Source organism: Chrysemys picta, chromosome 3, assembly GCF_011386835.1.
Source record: "Chrysemys picta bellii isolate R12L10 chromosome 3, ASM1138683v2, whole genome shotgun sequence".
In the NCBI taxonomy this organism is placed as follows: domain Eukaryota; kingdom Metazoa; phylum Chordata; order Testudines; family Emydidae; genus Chrysemys; species Chrysemys picta.
Genome location: NC_088793.1, coordinates 79,778,681 through 79,796,378, shown reverse-complemented (window position 1 = coordinate 79,796,378; position 17,698 = coordinate 79,778,681). Strand labels below are relative to the sequence as shown.

Below are 17,698 nucleotides of genomic sequence, written 5' to 3'. Positions count from 1 at the left end.
GGGCAACACAATGGTAGATGAAATTATGTGTTGATAAATGAAAATTAATGCACATTGGAAAACATAATCCCAACTATACATAGAAAATCGTGGGGTCTAAATTAGCTGTTACCTCACAAGAAAGAGATTTTGGTGTCAGCATGGCTAGTTTTCTAAAAATATCTGCTCAATGTACTCCATCAGTAAAAGAAAGCTAACAGTGTTAGGTAGGGTGACCAGACGTCCCGATAAAATCGGGACCGTCCCGATATTTAGGTATGTGTCCCGCGTCCCGATTGATCTTCAGTCGGGACGCTGCACTCCGCTTTTTTTTTTGCTTTTTTTTTTTTTCTCTGTCGGCAGCACTCAGCTGTTCTCGGCTTTTTTTTTTTTTCTTCCCCTATGACTGCCGGCAGCACTCAGCTGTTCTCTGTTGGTTTTTTTCCCGCTCCTAAAAACCAGAGGCTGAAGGTATGCATACCTAAGGAAGGGTAAGCATAATCTCCACTGATTGCCTGCAGCCCTGGGCTGTTCTCAGCTCCCGCCCCCGACTGCCGGCAGCACTGGGTCACAGTAGGGAATTGGGAGAGGGAGCTGTTTGTGTCCTTACACCGGCAGCACTCGGTGTTTTGGTTTTTTTTGCTCCGCCAGTGACCCCCCCCGCCCCTTGTGTCCCGATATTTTCTTCCTGTCATCTGGTCACCCTAGTGTTAGGAGCCATTAGGAAAGGGACAGAAAATATTATTGCTGACCCCCTCAAAAAGGAGATATGTGGGGTTCCATGCGGAGCGGATAAAGTACACGACCAATGTGGTTGCAAGCTGAATCAAATCCTGTTTATTACAAGCTTTCTTTTATAGTTTTTTCTCAACATTACATAACACAATTAGGCTATAATAACACATCTACGGATTGGGCAGAGAAGGAGAATCATGTGTTTATCACATGTATAGCTCCACACCGATTGGTTCAACTGTTCCTTACATAAGGCCATGATCATCTTATATAATCCTAGACCACCAGGGGGCCTGACATAAGGCCATGATTTGTTTACCTGGCAAGTGTCCCATCGTGACCCTTACCTCCTCATGGAACTTTTCATTAGGTTGATGTATTGATGATACATCCCCACACCTCCCCCCTTTTTCTTAAATAAGGCCAATAAAAGGATCCAAGTAACATTAGGACAATTACTAGCCACCTGACTACTTTTTTTTGAACCTATAAAACTGACGACAGGTGACATTTAACAACTGGGAAATATATGGAGAACTATTAAAAAACATAACATTACATAAATACCCACGAAAACCATTGGGGTGTAAATAAGGATAGCCAATAAGACATGTTCTAAAGGGATCCGATGGGGTGGCCATGGACAAGCAAAAAGGGCTTCTTGGCCAATCTGGTTCGCCCAGGTGATACAAACATTTTGTCGTGGGTTAACAAAAGGTACAGAGTTTGGACATACAAAGACCCCTGCTCCTATAATAAGGAGTCCGAATAAATAGAAGCACAGCATTATCAGGTGTCTAGGTTGTAGCAAACAATAAGTGCAGGTCCGGTGCTGCGGGGTCGTCGTCCGGCTCCTGCGTGGCGGCGTCGGGGTCCTCAGCAATTCGTGTCTTGAGCCACGGCCGGACCCACTTCGCTGGAACCCACCGGGGACCCGCATTGGTGGAAACACATGCATATCCCCGTCCCCAGGTTAGTAAATCCACAGGGCCCTTCCATTTCTGCTGTGTATAATCAAACCATCTGACTGGGGGGCTTACCGCAGGTAACTGGTCGTGTTTCATAATGCCCGAGATGTGTCGGACAACTGGTGGAGTGTCGTGCGCCCCTACCTGTAACCAGTTGAGGACATAGAGCGCCTTAAAGAGACGGGCATGTGGTGTGCGCATGAGCGGGTCGAGGGCAGCTCCCCCTTTTTGTTTAAGCAAGAGCGTTTTCAGGGTAGCGTGAGAGCGCTCAACGATCGCCTGGCCGGTGGAGTTACCAGGGACGCCAGTGAGGTGGGAAATACCCCAGAGGGACAAAAACTGTGCCGTACGGCGAGAGACGTACCCAGCACCATTATCGGTTTTAATAGAGGCTGGGACGCCCATAACTGCAAAGCATGCCTGCCAATGCTTGACAACGTCCCGGGAGCCAGTACTGGGCAACGCTGTGGCCCATAAAAACCCAGAAAAGGTATCGACTGTAACATGGAGGTGTTTAAGGGAGCCAAATTCAGAAAAGAAGGTGATATCGGTTTGCCAAATTTGGAGGGAAGACAGACCGCGAGGGTTCACCCCTAACGAGAGGGATGGTGGGAGGACATGCCGTTGACAACTGGGGCAGGATGCCACAACAGCGCGGGTGGTGGCTAACGGGAGCCGGAATTGACGGGATAGGGTACGGGCAGATTGGTGGAAGAAGTCATGGGAGATACGAGCCTGGGCAAAAGAGTCGGGGACGTGGACCGAGCCAACCAACTGATCAACAAGCATATTACCTTCAGCAAGGCCGTCGGTGATACCGGAATGGCTACGGATATGCATTATAAAATAAGGACAGGAACGAGCATCGAGAAGATGCCAAAGCTGAAGGAGGGCTTGCCAAAGCTCAGGGTTAGACACATGTTTAAGAACTGACCGCTCCAGACGGCGAGTCACCCCTACCGCATAAAGGGAATCACTTATAATATTAAGAGGCACATTAGGCCATTTGACAAAGGCACGGATGATGGCACGAAATTCCAATACCTGGAGAGACCCGTTAGCCACAACCATCTCATGATGCCAGGTACCAGCATCGCGCCATAAAAGACCGGCACGAGCCGCTCTACCACTAGCATCAGTGAAGACAGTAAGGCCCTGAACCGGGGAGGAACGTTGCATGAGCACCTTCTCTAATGGGATTGTGACAGAGAGGAGACGATGAGAAGGGTAATGATGAGTGACTTGACCTGTATAACCAGATAATGCTGCAGCAAAAACAAAATCATTAGCAAGAACATGAGCATACAACGTAACATTAAACGGTATATAAAGAACATCAGGTTCTGAACCAGTGATAGCAATCACACGGGCGCGGGCTATGACAATGAGGGATGCGATGGCTTCTACACGAGTAGTAACGGTTTTGGTGGGTTGAGAGGACGGGAAGATCCATTCAAGCCCAATTAACGGATCTGGTAACTGAGGGATCCACTGAAACAGCAACGCCTCCAGAGACGCATCCCTTGAGAGAATTGCTAGTGAAATAGGAGAATTGGGATGAACACGACCAGAATACCGATGCGCGAGCTTATCCGCGATCACTTGCAGGGCGGCATGGTGTTCGGGTAGCAATACGCGGGGCTCATCCGGACTACGGCCACCTTTTAATAAACGCAGTAGCGGAGCGAGATCAGCATTAGAAATGCCGCAGAGGCCACGGACCCACTGCAGGTCACCGACAAGCCGCTGGATGTCATGTAAATTACGCACGGTAAGGTCAATAGTTAGTTTCTGTGGCCGTACAATAGAGTCAGTGATATGCATACCCAGATAAAAATATGGCACTTGCCGTTGTACTTTATCAGGGGTGATAACAAGACCAGCAGAGCACAAAGCGGTAGTGATCTCAAGGATAGCCGTATCACAATTGAGAGCGGCCCCGGCGAAAAGAAGGTCATCCATATAGTGATAGATTACCCATTGAGGATGTGCAACACGGAGTGGTTTGATCGCCCAGGCAACATATAGTTGACAGATGGTGGGTGAGTTTTTCATCCCTTGTGGTAACACAGTCCATTGATAGCGCTGAGTAGGCTCAGCTTTATTGATAGAAGGAACGGAGAAGGCAAACTTTTCCCTGTCTGCAACATGAAGCGGAATTGTAAAGAAGCAGTCTTTTAGATCTATGACAAGTAAGGGCCAGTTATGCGGGAGCATTGTAGGGGTAGGCAGTCCTGGTTGGAGAGCTCCCATGTCCTTCATAACGGCGTTCACCGCACGAAGATCATGGAGTAAGCGCCACTTCCCCGATTTTTTGGGAATAGTAAAGATGGGGGTATTCCAAGGGCTCACGGAGGGTTCAAGGTGGCCCTTGCTCAACTGTTCCTGGACCAATTCTCGTACATGGGCGAGCTTATGGGCTGGAAGCGGCCATTGAGCGACCCATACTGGAGTAGAGGTCAACCACTCCAGCTGCAGGATCGGCCGCCCCTCAATGGCCGCTAAGCAAAAGGAGAAGTCTGTAGTACAATCCCCCACTGGCTTAAACAATCACGTCCCAGCAGCCAGACAGGGGCAGGGAGAACATATGGTCGTACTCTTGCTTTTACCGCGGGCTCTCCCTCATCAAAGATAGTGATAAAGTATGTGCTGATACGGGTCAGTTGGGTACCTCCAATGCCGCGGACCGATGACGTGGCGGTTTGTAAGGGCCAAGACTCGGGCCAGTACTGAGCGGGCACGATGGTCACATCGGCCCCAGTATCTATAAGGGCTTCATGTTGGAGTTGGCGCCCGTCTGGACCGATGAAGCACACCTTCCGTAGTGGCTTTCGTTGCGTAACTGTCATGGCGAGGTTTATTTGCGGCGAGTCGGTGGATCCAAAACGACGGGGGCCGCGTTCTACCGCAGCGGTAGAGGGCACCGCACCCTGGAAAGGGATCAATTGTGCAATACGAGAACCCGCCACAATGTTAACCGGCGGGAAGAGGGCGCGGACCATGATTCCGATATTCCCGGTATAGTCGGCATCAATAAGGCCGGGTAGCACAAAAACACCTTGTTTGGATGTAGAGGACCGGCCGATTAAAAGAGCGCTAAGTCCATAGCCCAAGGGGCCAAACACAGTGGAGGAAATAACATGTACCTTGTCATCTTCCAGTGTTACATCTGCTGCAGTGGCCAGGTCCACTCCAGCACTTCCTCGGGTGGCTCCGGAGAGGTATTCCAAACAACCGGCCTGCCGTTGGGGAAGGTTTGTGTCGTCACGCCCCCCCGCCGGGCGCTCCGCGTCCCGTTTCCCGGTAACGGTGTACCATCCTTTTTGAAACGGGACCGGCATTCCGAAGCTCGATGGCCAAATTTACTACAGCGGTTACAAATGCCGGGAAAGGGGACATGCTTGTGTTCTTGCACAGAGTCCATCCCCTTCTTCTTGTCCCGCTTAGGGCAGTTACGTTTAAAGTGTCCCACCTGTCCGCAGGCGAAACAAGTTCCTGAGGGGCGCGGGCTGCCGCGTTGTTTGTTCGCCCCTATTAGTGGCTGGAGGGCGACCGCCAAGGCCGATGCCTGCACCTTGGCGTGGACCTCTGCCTTCTCAGACTCCTCATATACGGAGGCGCGGTTGCAGGCTTCAATCATCTCCATCAGGGATGCTGTTTTAGGCAACGTTGCCAAAATACGGCGACAGACAGGGTTCGCATTCTGTGTGGCGAGATCAAGCCCGACAGCCGCCTTTGCTTCTGCCGTTAAGTTGGGAGAGCGATCTATCGCCTCTCGTAGTCGATCCAGGAAGGTGGAATACGGTTCCGAAAGTGCTTGAGTGATCTTAGCATACGGCGGCGTGGGTCTACCCATCTGTGGGACCTCCTTGAACGCGGCTAAGGCCAGCTCCTGCGAGTGTTGCAAAATGCGGGGGTCGAGTCGCGCCTGCACTTGCGGGTCTGCGTAGAGCCCCCGCCCCATAAGCACATCCAGGCTGGCGAACTTAAGGGGATTGTCATCTGGTAGATCCAGGTTGCGGACAATGGCCATTTCCACTCATTTGGTCCAGTTATCTTTCCACAATAGGCGTTGTGTCGGCGTCAGGAGCATGTCCGCAAATTTAACAGAATCATAGGGACACATGGCCTGTCCCACAAAGATCTGCTCAATCAGGGATTGCACATAGGGATTGTGCAGGCCGTATGACATAATGGATTTCTGCGCCTCTCTAACAAGCTTCCAATCCAATGGAGCCCAGTGCCGTCGGTCCGGATGATGCGGGTCTGTCACGACCGGGAAGGCGCTGGGGAGGAACTGACCTTCTATGTGGGCTTCTTTAATTAAACCAAACCATCTACGTGCCGGATCCGGTGGGCCAGGTCCGCCGCCCGTACCCGGATCACTGTTTGGCACTATGGGCGAGGGGGCACCCGAGGAGTACGCAGGAGGGGCTATCGGGTTCATTGTAACAAAAGGATTTGAGGACGGGGCCACCAACGGACGGCCAGGTAGCGTGCGGCGAGGCGGCTTTGGCGGCGGCATGCCAGGGTGTAGCGGATGGCCTGCGCATCCTGTCAAGCAGTCCCACATGACGCAAGCACAAGCTTTAGCCTGGCCGGGGGAGGGCCCGGATACGTTCGTTCGATAGTCCAATGTAGGCGGGCCCCCTTTCAGGGCTCGGAGCAGGTGAGACTGCGGGGGTGCCTCTCCGGCAATGCGTGACACGCGACTCAAAAGTTCCTGTAGTGTAAGGCCTTGCTTGTACATTTCAGCTCTAAACTCCTGGTCCGAATTTAAAACCTCCATAGGAGATTCGGTGTCGGGGGGTAACGGAATATCACAAGGGTCAAGTTCCGGTGCCGGAGCCGACGGCGCGAGCGGAATAAAGGTGTTCTCACCTCCAAAAAATTCTCGCGCTCCTACGGGCAGGACAGTCGGCGGCTCCGTCGGTACAGGTGACTCAGGCTGAGAGGTCACCCTTTTTTGAAAAAGGTCATCTATCGCCGACTGCACCTCAGCTTCGGCTGTGAGGGTCTCAATCAGTTTTTTAGATTTCCACCAAACTTGGCTCAAAGAGACAGCCTCTTTGTTGCCGTGGGCAACCGATTCCCATAGATCAGAGCCGAGGTTTTCCCAGACTGCTTTATCAAAGACAGTATCAGGAGTAACAAAAAACCCGCGTCTCTCCGCCCATTCCAACAAACGGGACAACGCGTCAGAGGGAAGCTTCTCTCCCCGCTTTTCAGCGATGTGTAATAAAAAATCATGCACCGTCTCCTCCTCTGCAGACAAAGCAGAGCCCATTTTATTAAATGCAGCCGCTCACCTGTGAGCTCACGAACGTCTCTCTCGGACAACCAGGAGCCGGTATCCTCCGGTACCTCCTGCCGCGGCTGCCACCTCCGCCTTTTCTCACCGAACGCTTTAGTCGGCTGCCTCGATGTCCAAGCCGAATCACGTCGGGGTCACCATTTGTGGGGTTCCATGCGGAGCGGATAAAGCACACGACCAATGTGGTTGCAAGCTGAATCAAATCCTGTTTATTACAAGCTTTCTTTTATAGTTTTTTCTCAACATTACATAACACAATTAGGCTATAATAACACATCTACGGATTGGGCAGAGAAGGAGAATCATGTGTTTATCACATGTATAGCTCCACACCGATTGGTTCAACTGTTCCTTACATAAGGCCATGATCATCTTATATAATCCTAGACCACCAGGGGGCCTTACATAAGGCCATGATTTGTTTACCTGGCAAGTGTCCCATCGTGACCCTTACCTCCTCATGGAACTTTTCATTAGGTTGGTGTATTGATGATACATCCCCACAGAGATACACAAAAATTATTAGGGCTATGGAACAGCTTCCATCTGAGGAGAGATTCAAAAGACTTGGACTGTTCCCCTTAGAAAAGAAAGGGGGTTATGGGTCTATAAAATCTTGAATAGTGTGGAGAAAGTGAATAGGGAAGCGTTCTTTATCCCCTCACAGAACAAGAACCCGGGGTCACACAATAAATTAATAGACAGCAGGTTTAAAAGCAAAATATGGAAGGAATTATTCACATAACATGCAGTCAACCTGTGAAATTCATTGCCAGGGAATGATGTGAAGGCCAAAAGTACAACTGGTTTAAAAAAAGAATTAGATAAGTTCATAGAGGATAGCTCCATCAATGCTATTAGCCAAGGTGGTTAGGAATGGAACCCCATGCTTTGGATGCTCCTAAACCTCTGGCTGCCAGAAACCAGAAGTTGATGACCAGGCTGGATCACTCAAGAATTGCCCTGTTCATTCCCTCTAAGCATCTGGCATTGGCTGCTATTGGACAACAGTATTCTGGACTAGACAGACCATTGGTCTGACCCAGTATGGCCATTCATTAGAAATTATGTTCTTATCTAGTCACAAACATAGATCCTTATCCTTTGTGACTTGCAGATAGTAATTCTCCAACATCACCCGAGAACACATGTTATGTATAATATTAACATTTTTTTTTAATATGGGGGGTGGAATAGCTCAGTGGTTTGAGTATTGGCCTGCTAAACCCAGGATTGTGAGTTCAGCCCTTGAGGGGGCAGTTTAGGGATCTGGATACCAAACAAAACAAAACAACACTGTCAGGGACAGTACTTGGTCCTGCTAGTGAAGGCAGGGGACTGGACTCAACTCAATGACCTTTCAAGGTCCCTTCCAGTTCTATGAGATAGGTCGGTCTCTCTCTCGCTGTATATATAGAATCAGGAAAAGCAATTAACTGAATCCATAGCAAAGTCACTAACAAGAAACTATTTCTCTGGAGACATCATGTTTTTTTTCCTATTTCAAAATAGAATCCTATGAATCCATTTGAGTAAATGACTGCCATTAAGCAGTTGGGCTACCCTTCTGCCACAAGAAAAATACATATCATTCAAATAAATATGGTCTACCATATAATCATTTATATCCAGTTAACTATTAGAAAAATCAAGCAGGTTGTTTCTAATATTGGTCATAGTGTTCTTCAGAGACGTGGTAGGCTGCTGGATATGGTGGTTATTCAAAGCTATTCTTTGTCTTACCTCTGCAGTGTGACATACTGGATTTTTGACAGAGTAGACACAGAGGAGATATGTACATTGCCATGTTTTATTTCTGTCAGAAACCTATCGAAACAGCTCCAGCTGCCTGGTACTGTCAGCTACCCTGAAGTCTGCTGCCAGCTTACTGAAAAGTGACATGTAGAGATATTTTGTGTCCCCAGGTCACATTCTTATGCTGTCATTGGTGTGCCACGTATAAAGTTTGAGACATTTCTTACCAAAAAAAAAAAAAAAATCCATGGTGACTGGCTTCTCCATTTCAGGTATCACCATCTCAGATGCTATTATCATATTAGTTTTCATATTTTAACCCAAAAATGCAGCTGTTGCATCCTTGAAATTAAAACTTACTTTTGAATGAGTCACATCTCTGCATACAGGGGGTGTCCCACCTTTACAAATCTGTTACCTAGCATAACCCCTGGATAAGACAACACAGTTTGTCCCTGCTCTCCCGCTCCTTGGGTCTCCTAGAATCCTTGTATCAGGATCCTAAAACTATTTGTTAGAAAATAGGACTCAGAGGTAACATGAGGTAGGATTGTGGGGAAAATTACAATCTTAATATTGATAATATGCTGGCATTTATAGGTGAAGATTAAAAAATCAAAAGATGTTACTGGATTGCTCAATATATATTTTCCCCTCCACCACCTATGAGGTGATTTATACCAGTGGTAACTAAATATTTTCTGACTTAAAACCACAATTTTGTAGGAGACTGAGTACTACACTTGAATAATATGGTGCGGAGTGCAGCTGCTGCTGTTTTTCAAACCGCTAGATAAGGCCCACAAAGACTACAAAATCCAGCATAGAATATTCTATCTTGACCAGTCAGCCTTTCACGCAATTGGTTTTCCAGTTAGTTGGTCTTCTGAATTGCATATTAGAAAGCTGCCTATGTCTTGACTCTCTTTCTCCTACCCAACCCCACCCCAGTTAACGAGCTGTTCAGAGCCTTTGCTCATACCAAAGCCCTGGTGGGTTTTTCCAAACTAGGCCTTCCGCTGCCTACCTCCCCTGAGAGGCCCAACCTTGTTGGAGTTCTCAGATCACACTTACTGGCTCAGGCCTCATACAAAAGGCAGCTGGGGCAAGCATGTCTGGAAGCTTTTGGGCTTGGGGTGTGCATATCAAATAGCCCCGTCATTAGCCCTGCTTGGGATGTGGGAGAACCAGGTTCAAATCACCCCTCTGCCTGATTTGGGGTAGAGACTTGCACCCAGTGTCTAACCAGCCAGGTATTTTAGGGTGGGAGTGTCTCATTCTTTCTCTGAGCTTTGCCATTTTGTATAAATAATTAAATATTCATTATGCCAGAAAAAGAGAGAGAGAGAGTCCATTGCCCAGGGGCTAGGGAACTGATGGTGTTCAAGTCCTTATTCCAAATTTATGGATTTGAATCTGGGTCTCCCACATCCCACGTGAGTGCCCTAATCAATGGGCTATTGGCTATAATACAGGGAGGGGATCTCTACCTCTGGCTTACCTGGCTTAGGTACTGAACTCCAAGAGGGTTCATGGCTGAGAATGCCAAGAAGCCAGAGGAGCCCCTCTCCAGCCCGTCAGTCAACCTGCTAAGGTCCAAATCAACTGGAGCTAGGCACCTAAGTACCTTTATTTTGTATTATTTTCTGGCTAGCTTAGATGGCTCCCTGCTCAGCTTGCTGGCTTCTTAGAATCCCTTTTTAGGCACCTAGTTCTCCCCATATATTATATGGGGTACCTGGATGCCTAAATTGCGGCTGAGGATTCCACAAGGTGGCAGGGTGCCTACCAGTTAGGCATTGCAATGCCCTAGTCCCTTTGTGGAGCTAACCCAAAGACTCTTCTTAAAAGTGGAGTGCTGCTCTGAGTGGGGAGCGAGAAGCATTTGCAGGAGGATGAAGGCATGAGGGATTCTGCATAGGCTGAAACACTGCCAAACTCAAATATTCATGTAATGGGAAAACCGTATCCTGCCCAGCTCTACTCTCCAGTGCTTTAAGAGCAAAGTTTCTGTGGTTAAGAAATTCCTTAACTAAGCCCGTGTTCCTTGTTTGCCTGCCACATGTCCCAAAGGGACATTCAACTAGAAGGCCAGAATGCCCATAGATTAGGTAGAGCTCTTGGGGGACTCCGGAGGCCTCAGACTCTGATTTCCATGTTTAGGGCAACTGATTGCAGCACCTCACCACCCAAAGAAGGGGGTCAGACAGGAGATTTGAGCCTGGGATTATACCCTGTAATTCCAGAGCTGGAAACAGTGACTAGTCTTTCCCTAAACCAATTTCACTTGAAAGCTTCTGGGACACAACATGCGGGTCCACTTGCAACTGACTAATGACCAAACCGAATAGTACTTAGCCAGGCTGTAACACTAAGCATCTTTCAATTCCCTTTGACTTCAGTGGTAATTGTGGGTGCTCAGCACTTCTGAAAACTTGGCCCCAGGTTTCTCAGAATTGTAGTGCATTTTTTTTTAACCATTGCTACTGTCTTTACAGCAAACTAGACTGACAAGCCTATATTATCATTCACATTGATAAAACATGGCTCAGAAACTCATTTGTGGCTTACCTACCTGAGATTACCTGGCTCTTAAGCATATCATACACAAGGTTATGATGTTAGCTCACTTTTTAAGCTATAAAACAGGTTCATAAAGTTCAGTTTAAAAAAATGACAAGAAAATATTTTGAATGAGAGCCTGCAGTTTGTTATAGCTGCTAATAATTTGGCTATGTTGCCTGGGTCACGTTCTTATTTGACTTTGCACATTTTCATTTGAACACCAACTGTTACAAAGCGTATGGACTGCCATAGTAATCCCATATGCCAGATGATAGCTGGCAGTTATCTGTGCAGGATTCAGACAATGATGAGATTACAGAATGATTTGACTGTGAAGTACACATTTTTAAATTGTACATCTGGTTTAATGAGCATCTCAGATGCGGTTGCTTTCTTAATCTCCATTGCTTCCTTTCCTTCTTAGGTTTCTTAACTTTAGGGCTGAACACATACAAATTCCTGCCTCAAAAGAGCTCTCTGAATGATATGTGCAAATGCATCTCATCAAGTGTAAATTACTGCAATGTTCATCTGCGTTTTTCTGAATAAATACTAATGTCACTTTTTATTATAAATCTCACATTTTATATTGCAATCCAGATGTTTTAGGGCAGGCTACAAATTAACTTAAGCATCTTAACTCTTGCAAATTACAGGGCCTTGCAATAAATTAATGGAAAACTGTCCTATCTAACAAGTTTTATAAATGTACTGTGCACTCTGCACAAGGCTGTTTTCCATGCTTTGCCAAGGAAATGTGCTTGAAAGGAGCCTAATTAGTGATAGGAAACTGATGTAGAAAATTAACACCTGGCTCCTGCCTTCCAATGCTTTTCCAGTCCCTTGAAATGAATTAAAAAGAAATGTTCTTAAGTTTTGAGAGTGTTCAATAATTGATCCTCTAATCAAACTTTTCTCTAATTTTTGTTTTCTACATTTAGCATTGGTATGGGCAGTTAGTGCACTGTGGTATTGTGAATCCCAGAAAGTTTGAAAAACCTTCTTCCATTTTTCAAAAGGATCAGTGGGAATGAAGGAGATATCTCAAAATGGCAAGGCATGCTGGGATTTAAACCCAAAAGTATTTTTTTGCAATTTAGATAAAAATATCAGCAGAAAGCTACTGAAGGGGGACAGCACAGACGTCTCCTAAAACTCAGACAGGAATGAGATGCCAGAAGAGTGCTGATCCATGAAATTCCCTTGAAGAACAAATGTGAGGCATGTAAAATTATGATGGGAAACTGGTCAGCTTTTAGGCTAATCAGCACATATCCACCACGCCAAGCCTTCACAGGTTCTGGAAACTATGTTGCTGATCAAAAGAAACAGTCAATAGTTAAGTCAAAAAACAAAACAGCATTAAACTGTTAAAAAACAAACAGTGTTCCAGTTAAGGCACTAGTTATGGGTGGTTTCAGAGTAACAGCCGTGTTAGTCTGTATCCGCAAAAAGAAGAACAGGAGTACTTGTGGCACCTTAGAGACTAACAAATTTATTAGAGCATAAGCTTTCGTGGACTACAGCCCACTTCTTTGGATGCATATAGAATGGAACATATATTGAGGAGATATATATACACACATACAGAGAGCATAAACAGGTGGGAGTTGTCTTACCAACTCTGAGAGGCCAATTAATTAAGAGAAAACAAACTTTTGAAGTGATAATCAAGCTAGCCCAGTACAGACAGTTTGATAATAAGTGTGAGAGTACTTACAAGGGGAGATAGAGTCAATGTTTGTAATGGCTCAGCCATTCCCAGTCCTTATTCAAACCGGAGTTGATTGTGTCTAGTTTGCATATCAATTCTAGCTCAGCAGTCTCTCTTTGGAGTCTGTTTTTGAAGTTTTTCTGTTGTAATATAGCCACCCGCAGGTCTGTCACTGAATGACCAGACAGGTTAAAGTGTTCTCCCACTGGTTTTTGAGTATTTTGATTCCTGATGTCAGATTTGTGTCCATTAATTCTTTTGCGCTGTCTGGTCATTCAGTGACAGACCTGCAGGTGGCTATATTACAACAGAAAAACTTCAAAAAACAGACTCCAAAGAGAGACTGCTGAGCTAGAATTGATATGCAAACTAGACACAATCAACTCCGGTTTGAATAAGGACTGGGAATGGCTGAGCCATTACAAACATTGACTCTATCTCCCCTTGTAAGTACTCTCACACTTATTATCAAACTGTCTGTACTGGGCTAGCTTGATTATCACTTCAAACGTTTTTTTTTTTCCTCTTAATTAATTGGCCTCTCAGAGTTGGTAAGACAACTCCCACCTGTTTATGCTCTCTGTATGTGTGTATATATATCTCCTCAATATATGTTCCATTCTATATGCATCCGAAGAAGTGGGCTGTAGTCCACGAAAGCTTATGCTCTAATAAATTTGTTAGTCTCTAAGGTGCCACAAGTACTCCTGTTCTTCTAGTTATGGGTGGATTATAGGAGCAGTTCTATGGACCACCACTAGGTGGGTGTAGCTCTGTACCTCAAAGTAGCACCTGGAACTCCCATATTCACCACTGTCATATAATTATGATATGTTTTGTACTAGGTATGCCTTATGAGGTATTATTTTTAAAGTCTTGATCTGTTGAACATTAATATCCTATTGGATTGTATGTGCTATCATTATATGTGAAGTTATGAAGTATTGCTATATTTGTTATTGAAATATGCTATGGGGTTGGGAACACCCACAACCAGCCTTTCAGTTACAACAAAGGAGTAGCCATCAATAGCCAAATGGCATTAATGGCTCATGACACACAATCCACTATCCCAGAGATTTCTTAGAGAAGGCACATACAGAGTGGAGACTGCTTGACCGATGGGGACTGCCTGAGCCCCATGTCACAGCAAGGAGCTTTCTAGCAGCTAGAAGAAGGTATAAAAAGAGTGACATCATCACTTGGCCTCTCTCCCACCTCCCCCTAGCTCATCACCTGGAAGTATATAGGGAGGACAAAGACTTTGAACTAGGGAAGTTTTGTATTGAGGAACTGTAACCTGTTGTACCATCGATCAGGGTGAGAAAAGCTGTTTGATTCAACTCTTGCTTACACTAAATGTTTAGGATTTAGAATGAGTGTTTATTTTTTATTTTCTTAAGATAACTATCTCTGAACTTCATTCCTACCACTTATAATCATTTAAAAACAACTTTCTGTAGTTAATAACCTTATTTTAATGTGTTATACTTACCAGTGCTTGAGAAATCTGCTCAGGTTACAAAGGCAGGTGCATGTCCCCTTTCCTATGAAGAAAAGGCAAACTAGGTAATGTACTTACACTGGCCAGACTTCTGACCAGTGCAAGATAATACAGTGCTGAGGTGCAAGACCCGGGAGCTGGGGGCATTGGCTGGAGCCCCTGTATTGGTGGTTCATGAGTGACTGGGAGATCATTCATGTAACTCATTTGGGTGTGTCTCTACCTGTGGATGGCTGTGTCTGTGCAGTGCCTGTCAGAGGCTTGGAGCTTGACATCAGCATCACAGTGTGAGAAGCAGCCCAGGTTGGTGTGTTTGGAGGGCTCAGCAGTCCCACAGTCCAGGTTGCACCCCAGGGACCCTGTCACAGTGAGTCACAGGGTTACATTACCTCTTAATTACTCCAGGGATTCCTCAGCATCTGAGCCCTGATGTCCATAAAGGAAATGTCCACAAGCTTTCATTTTATGTTTTATTAACTAAACTAAATAACAAAGCATAAAATATATAAATAAATAATTGTAAAGTGGGTTATATCAAATTAATCTAATCCACCAGAAAATTAAAACATATGAACTAAACCAACAATTCCTTATAAACTCTAGGTAATAATCTGGTAAAGCACAGTCTTGTTAAACTATCAGTCCCCAAAATCATAGGGCATTATCAGTGTCAATGCCAATCAATACGTTTCAGACAAATAGCCGATGCAGGGAGGGTCAGATCACTCTGAGTTTGAAGCTAATGGTAAGACTACAGCTCTGATGCCAGTTAAGGCAGTTTGTCCAAATTACTGGTGATTAGGTAATGGCCATTTCTTCTCTCCCCATCCCCTAACATACTATTACAATGAAACCTAGAACTCAGGGTGACACAACTTGTCCTATTTTAATATTTACATGGCAATGTTAGATGAAAAATGACATGATTTCTCAGGATTAAACATACAATCCCAAAATACAAAGGAGGCATCAGAGCAATATCCTCCACTACTGCTCACACAATTATCTGTCTTAACCACCTACATGTAAAATTATAGTTATTGTTCTACATCTACAACAACCAGATGAAGAAGATTCCTATCCCATTAAATATATATATGTAAGATATTTTAGACAGCAAAGAAACCAAGTGCAAGAATGCTGATATATAGGCATACCTATACTAAAACAAAAGAAAACAAAAAAAACACCAACAAGATTGGTACTTATGCAGGATTTTTCTTTCAGCTGTTGAGGTTTCATTCAGCTGGTGTGATTGAAAAGATTAGGCAGTGGTCTTATTGGTGTCAATGTTTAACATCGATGGACTTGCTGGCTGGTGGAGGTTACTTGCTTATTAGATGTCTTAGGTGTTGTGTGTTGCTAGACACATAACTTTCAGTGGCCACTTGGGAGAATGGAGGAAGCATAGACCTCTTTGTCAGGCAGGCCACATTGCAAAGCCATAGGCCAGCAACCAAATGTCTACAGCAGCAGTCATGACAGGCAAAAACGTCAGAAACATGCAAGCCAGTCACGAGCCATAAAGCTTCTTCCTTTCATTCTGTTTTTGAAGATGGTGGCCTGACTAGTTCTTCTCCCTTGGAATTCTCAGGAGCTTCTTGGTGAATCAGTATTGGACACTCTTCTTCAGGCAAATTGGGTCTGATTAGGCCATCTTTATGCAAATATAGAACTTCTCGTATTGCATTAACGTGGACCCAGAAAGTGCATGTATCCAAAAAATCCGGTCAGTAAGCAGATCTATAGGTATTTGGAGACATTTTAAGTCATGGGTTATTCTACAAGCATTATCGCAGCCACTCTAAAAAGTCTTGACTCAAAAGATACTAGAAAAAAGATTGGAACTAAACTCATAGGAACACACTGATCATACATTCACTAAGCCATGCCCAGAGAGGGACAGTTTTGTTTTTCAGACAGATGCTTATTGCTTCCCCGTTATGTTTTGGTACTCAGCAGCCCAACTCTGAACAGGCTTTTTTAAACTCCCAAAATCTGGGTGAGAGGTTAGAGGTTTAACTCAGTTGGGATAAAAGTATTTTCTTCCTAAAAATAACTTAGGCCTGCATACAAACATTAAACCTGAACTTCACAAAGCAACTTACAGGTCAGTCATAGCAAGTCATCAGGCCTCTGTCAAAAAGTATAACATAAGTAAAATAGCCTCATGCTCTCTTCTAATCAGGAGGTTCCAGGACCCTGGTTTGAACTACAACATTCTAAATAATTTGAGCTGGATGCCTAAGTAAGATGAACCTATGAAATCTTTTAATTTCACGGATCACTGTTGTCTATATATAAGAAAAACCATGAAATGATGACCTTACTATTATTTCTTGTCTTCTTAAAGGGTAATCTCATCAGGACAAGGCCTGTGTAATATGTATGCACTGACCTCACACATTGGAACCTCAACCCTGAGTGAGAACTCTGACTCTGCAATGTAAATATTTGTGTCATATTTTTGACTGGTAAAACATGCTCCAAGCTGCTCTTTCTTTAGATACCACAGTGATAGGCAATTTAAAAATGCAATAAATACCTCCCTCTGAGTTTGATTTGTTTTCCGGTGAATATTTCCATGAGCTTTGAGTTCCTTGGTGCTCAGCACCTGTGATTCTGACCATTTTGATTGCTAAAACAAATGGTGTGACTTTGGTGCCATTACTGGCAAACATTATTGATGTGTCACTTTTTGGTAAAAGGATATTGGCAATTCATAATCAAGCAGAATCCTGCCCCCTCCTCAATAAATCTTTTCTTGGACACTGGAGTTCCTGCTAATTGCCACTCAGTCTCTAATTTCTGGTTTTTTTGGAGAAGGTAATTGAAAAGGTGGTGGCTACTTAGATCCAGGTTAATGTAGATACTAGCCACACCTTAGGTTGGTGCCAGTCTGTATTCCATATTTTAAGGATTATGAATGAGCTCTTGCTAGTTTAGGGTTAGATGGACATGACATATGCCTGCTGGATGTGTTAGCAGCTTTTAAGTTGCACCTTGAGTTATTGCTTTATAGATAATGGATAATGTTGTGTTTTCCAGAAATGTATCAAATCATTGAGGAGCCTGGGTGGGAGTTTCAGGGACTGATTATATGTTTTCAACTAAACTAAACTGAGTCTTCCCTGAAGAGTTGTTAGCCCTTGGAGTGTAAATTT

The 17,698-nt window shown here is 45.0% G+C and overlaps 1 long non-coding RNA gene across 1 annotated transcript in view; it reads left to right on the top strand.

Annotated features, from left to right (window-relative positions):
- Positions 1–16,991, top strand: part of LOC135982038 (uncharacterized) — a 76,914-nt gene extending 59,923 nt beyond the window's left edge. The window contains exon 3 of the long non-coding RNA XR_010599237.1: positions 16,888–16,991. This is a non-coding gene — a long non-coding RNA (uncharacterized LOC135982038). The remainder of the gene's footprint in view (positions 1–16,887) is intronic.
- Positions 16,992–17,698: the final 707 nt, after the last annotated feature.